The 5,293-nt window shown below is 38.2% G+C and overlaps 1 protein-coding gene and 1 long non-coding RNA gene across 2 annotated transcripts in view; both read left to right on the top strand.

The window, feature by feature from the left end:
* LOC107834130 (uncharacterized) overlaps positions 1–5,219 on the top strand; it is an 8,018-nt gene extending 2,799 nt beyond the window's left edge. The window contains exons 2-3 of the long non-coding RNA XR_001659914.1: positions 4,202–4,207; positions 5,118–5,219. This is a non-coding gene — a long non-coding RNA (uncharacterized LOC107834130). The remainder of the gene's footprint in view (positions 1–4,201; positions 4,208–5,117) is intronic.
* Positions 1–5,293, top strand: part of LOC103129237 (attractin-like protein 1) — a 211,949-nt gene that overhangs the window by 143,198 nt on the left and 63,458 nt on the right. The gene's annotated exons all lie outside the window — the stretch shown is intronic.

Raw genomic sequence — 5,293 nt, 5'->3', positions numbered from 1 at the left:
TAATTCACAAATACTTGTGCATGACAGGAAGAAACAAAAGTCTGCAGATCTGTGGAGGATCAATTTTATTTATGTACAGCAGGACTATACAAAACCACCATTGTTGTACCAAAGTTCCTATTATTTCTTAATAGGAGATTAAGAAAAAAACTAAAGTATGTTACACATACGGCACAGCAGACGCACTGATTTGTGTGTAACAGCCTTTTTATTTAGTGAAAACAGAAATCAGATTGTTTAGTAGTGGCTTTGCTGACCTGCTGTGACCATCCAGCCGCTTATGTTTACGTGTCTAAAAACTTCATAATTACAGTCATTTGTATTGTCTGTTGAATATTATGTACAGCATAAAAGCATGTTAATCAGCATAGATAGAACTTAACATATACCACATCAAAAATAAGTTTCCAATTATATACATATAATGCACCAGGGCTTGAAAAAAATCTGTGATACAAGGATTCTTATAACGTCCCTCTAAATTCAAGTGGAAATAACTGTTTCTTCAACAAATATACCAACGGTTGATAATGTCCAGTTAAGGGTCAACCTGAGGGAAGTTAGTATTTAGGCTAGTAGTAGTAAACAGTCACTTACACAGACATATCTCAAAATAGAATCGATGTCAATAAATCACTGTGCTGACCTTTCATAAAAACCTTCTAACAACAGCGCCTGTCTGTTATTACTTGTGCATGTAATACAGCTGTGAGAATGGAAATCTAATTCCTTACCATACCTGTCAAGTCACACTGTTGGTCCTCAGCGACCGAAACAAGCTGTGGAGTTAGTGGGTCAATATTTTTTTAATTGTAGCTACTAAAGCCCCTCTAGTGTGTACTTTAGCTGGAGCATTTGAAACTTTGTTAATTAAAGAGGAAAAAAAAGACATCATGATTTCATGATATTTTGTTTTTAACTACTAAAAAAATTATCCTGAACTAATAATAATAACTAGAAAGCTTGTGTGTGATTTAGACTCACACTGTCTCTGCAGATAGCTTTTTTTGTTTTGGACAGTTGGCAATCTGAGATAACATAGACACCAAATAGCCTCAGGAGGAATCTTTTTTTGACATAACTTTAAGGAACAACACCAATTTCCAGCTGCTGTACTTTCTGTAACCATGGGAGCCACCATCAGCAGGTTTGGTTCAAATAGCGCTGTGTCAGTGTGTGCTCCTGTAGCATCCATCTGTTGCATTTCTTGACCGAGGTTCTCGGAATAAAGTCTCTTTTGCCTACTCTCCTCTGTTTTTGTGTGTGTGGACACATTGTTGTCTGTCCTGTGTGTCCTGAGTCGCCCTTGATGGACTAGTGAGGTGTCTTTTGTTTGAACACTAACCATTAATACATCTATTAGATTTCTTGATATTGATGAAAATGTATTAGGTCCATTTTCCCAGAATTGAAATAATCTGCTAGTGGAACAAGTAATTTTTTTTAATCAATATTAAGGAATTAATATTGATTGACCTAAAACAAGTTCCAATATCTTGCTGAAAAGTTGCTTATAAGTTAGTTTGGTCTTAATATTTGAACTGATTAGACCAAAAATACTTGGTAAGAGTTACCCACTTGTCCTTGTGTACACTATCACAACCATTATTGAGTGAGAAACTTTATCAAATGTGTGTATGAACTTTAAATATGTATTTTACGGAGAACTGCAAACAATTCCCAATTTTTTTAATAAAATGTGTTTGACTTGATGTGACTTTACTGGGTTAGTATTTGTCATTAACTTGCCTAAACCTCTGTGCTTCTGACCGCTTTTTAAGTTCATTTGAGTTATTCAACTAAGCTCAAGTTCTGTTTACACATTTTACTGATTTTGAAAAATTTTGAAATTTTTCTCCTGCTGTGCATGAACATTCACAGCAGGAGATGCTGTGAATGTTAATGCTTCCTGCGCCACTATCAGCAGTAGCCAGGTGACTGCTTTTGCCATCAGAGATCCAGATTAGTAGAGTCGTGTTGAGAGAGGAAGTGAGCAGCCCCCCAAAAGGCAACCGGCAAACTTCAAAAGCACAGAGAGGAGGAAGGCAAGGCAGTGTGGGTGGGGGGGTTGTAGTACTTTCAGGGACACAGCAAGGACATCTCCCCGGAGCCATATGGCGGTAGGGATGGTTTTATACGGTTGTTTTTTGTCTGTCTGTTCCGATTTTTACCGGAAAGTGCCACAGGCCATTCTTCTGTAATGATGACAATCCCTCGTTTCTTTTCTCCTCAGCACCGTTCTTCTCAGTAGTTTGCACTGTTTTTGTGTTAATCTGTCGATATCTTACAAATCTGAACTCCATCAGCATTGTGACTGATAACCAGTGACAACTGAAGGTGACAAAAGGCCAACATTCTGCTATAACTTCTAAACTTTAAATAGATTTGACTTCTAAACTTTAAAAACTCTCTGAGTGTTTCTATATTTACTCGCTATAGACTTGATTCAGAAAGAAACACCACTGCTTTCTCCAGTTTTCTCTGTGTCTAAAGGAACTCCAGATTTAATTTTAATTTGCTGACATTTGAATAAAATTCCAAACTGACCTGAATATCTGAAAAATAGCTGAACAATAATATTTAAAGGAGCTGCTTTCTGAGTGCCTTACAAATACGTTCATAAACTCGTGCACTTTTTTCTTACAGCCACAAATGCTTTTTACTCATTGAAAAGTGAAAAGTGTAGTTCAGATATGTATATGTCCCTCTCTACTCTGAGATACCCAAATAAAGTATCCCAACTATCAGAACTCACCTAAATGGTAAATAAAATCCAGATTTATGTATTTTAATCTAATTAAAAATAAAGAAAAATACAGAAAGAAATGGTAGCAAGATGGATAATACCAACAACTGGATGGTTCTAGGAAAAACTCAGCAGAAGTACCCTTCCAGCAGGATAAGGACCCAACAGATAGCCAGAGCCAAAATAGTGGTTTACAATTTTTCTGTTTTTGAATCAAGTGATCAAGCAAGCAAATGAAGCCTGGTGGCTCTCCAGGTTTATGACACACCGGGACAATTCCAGTGATATTTCAACAGGGATTGTCCCGGAAAAACAAAGGATGGTTTGTTTTCAGACACTGAAAACAAATGTACGCCTCACTTTTCAGATGATTAATTTGCTTCAGAATGCTGCACTGTTTCAAGTTAAACCCAATCAAAATGCATTGATGGTTTGTGTCTGCATCTTCACATTCAGGAGAAGTTCATGGCTATGAATACTTACAAGGCATAGAAGAATATCTCACTGCTTCCTGACAAAATGATCAAGCGTCAAGTATAATGTACAATACTGTCTTTACATTGCCAATGTTCCAAAGCTGTCAGGTCTGAATAGGTGACAATAAAAATTGTTTGTCATGTGTTTGGGTCCTCTGCTTCTCCAGTCTACATTTCAAATATGTTTGGACAAGATAATAAACCTCAAGCTCCTGACGTACGCTTGGTGTGTGACAGAGACAGAAAAGGCACTATGAGTTTTGTTTTCAAACAAAAGCTGCCATGGGAACGTGTCCAAGTAAATCTGGCTCTGCTGGAGTTATTTCTGCTGTTATTTTTAGGCTAATTTAAGAGAGTTTGAGGTGGGTTCTCAAACTCTGCAGAGCTCCCTCAACATTTTGAATTGAGGGAGCTCTGCAGAGTTTAAAATAAAGTCTGGAATAGAGCTTAACGAGTTGAAGAAGGTTCTGGTTCTGCTGGAGGTTTCTTCCTGTTAAGGGTGGACTGGTTACCATGTCACACAGTCAGCAATACAAGCAATTATCCACTGTTGCTTCTCATCCAATAGAAGTGAAGACTCGTCAGTGACTCGATGCAATCTGCTGGGTTGAAAGCATGGATACCTCTTAGCAGAGGTGTAGTGCAATAAGTTCATTTGAAGTAATTACTAACACCAAACTAACTACACAGCCCTGACATTCTTGCAATCATTTCCTATATTGAATATAGGAAATGATTGCACATTTCGGCTACAACTCCCCCAGATAGTAGTTATTGAAGATGTGTCTATTAATTTTTTAAACATTTTTAAATGGTACTAGTAGCTGTTTTCTAACTGCTTTCCTTTACTTATTAGGCTTTCTATTGAAATTCACAATTATTCTTATTACTAAAATATCTCAGAACGTGATCATTATTAAAACCCAGGGTAACACACTGGGTTCCTGTGTTAACCCAGTGTTTTTTGACAGCTTGCTAGCTTAGTGTTGGCTTCCCCTACCAGGATTCACACACACACACACCTGCCCTCCTGCTTGCATGAAACACTGCCTCTTCATGAACATTTCCACTCCTTCTTACCGGGCAGCTCAAAACCACTGGTATTCTTTTTTCTGGCTGTCTTCCTCAATCTGTGCCTGGTCACGTCTCTCTCTCATCATCCTCCTCTGACAATAATTAGTCCCCTCAATTACCCCCTACTTCGCCACTTCTTAATCTGCTCCAGCGGTCAAAGTTTGTGTGGTAAACATATCGGTTAGCTTGACACATTTTTCTGAATGGGCTTATGCGCTTTTTAGCTTTTGTTGTCATAGTTTTTCTGACCCGTCCCATCTCATATCCGCTCACTTTTCTCGGACTCCGGTTAGTTGAAATGGTGCTATTTATAACCTCGGAGGGGAGGGGCGGGCCAAGGAGGACTGAGGAATTTCATTGGATAAGCCCAATAAGATCAACCAATGGGCTGTTGTAGTCGATAAAAAATGATATTTAATATACTTTGTTAAATTATGACAGCCTATGGCTGTGCCATATACAGTATTAGCATCAGTCTGTACTCCAGATGGTCAGTCCTCCCTTGGACAGAAGCTCAAAATGAATGCAGCTTTTTTTTTTTTTTTTCTTTTTCTGTTCAAACTGGGAACCCTACACAGCGGCGGATGCGTTGCTGCAATAGGGTATATGCCACGGACTTCCATTTTAGCACTTCCGCATTTTATTTCCACATAGCCTGCTTCCGGTGCACAGGTCACTCTGTGTTAGAGATGGAGTTTTTCACTTGGTCCTTGCTGGATTTGCCCACAGTAACCGTTAACCATTTTAAAAACAAAAAGCAGCGGGAGGATGTAACTTCATAACCTCATTTTCTAAGAAGAATCTCAGAGGGAAAAAAAGAGAAATTACGTTGTGTAACGCAAGAACAGATTATAGCAGTCAAGTGGAAAAATTCACTCTAACGTGGATAATAATTATGAAACAGCAAAGGTAGATAATCATATATTCGGAATTGTGATTTGCACCATTTGTTCTGTTGGATTTTTTATGTGAGTCGATGCCACTTAAACGGCTGTAA

The sequence above is a fragment of the Poecilia formosa genome, unplaced genomic scaffold (assembly GCF_000485575.1).
Source record: "Poecilia formosa unplaced genomic scaffold, Poecilia_formosa-5.1.2 Scaffold529, whole genome shotgun sequence".
NCBI classification, from domain to species: domain Eukaryota; kingdom Metazoa; phylum Chordata; class Actinopteri; order Cyprinodontiformes; family Poeciliidae; genus Poecilia; species Poecilia formosa.
Note: the sequence above shows the minus strand (reverse complement) of the source record. Positions and strands in the feature narration are given on the sequence as shown.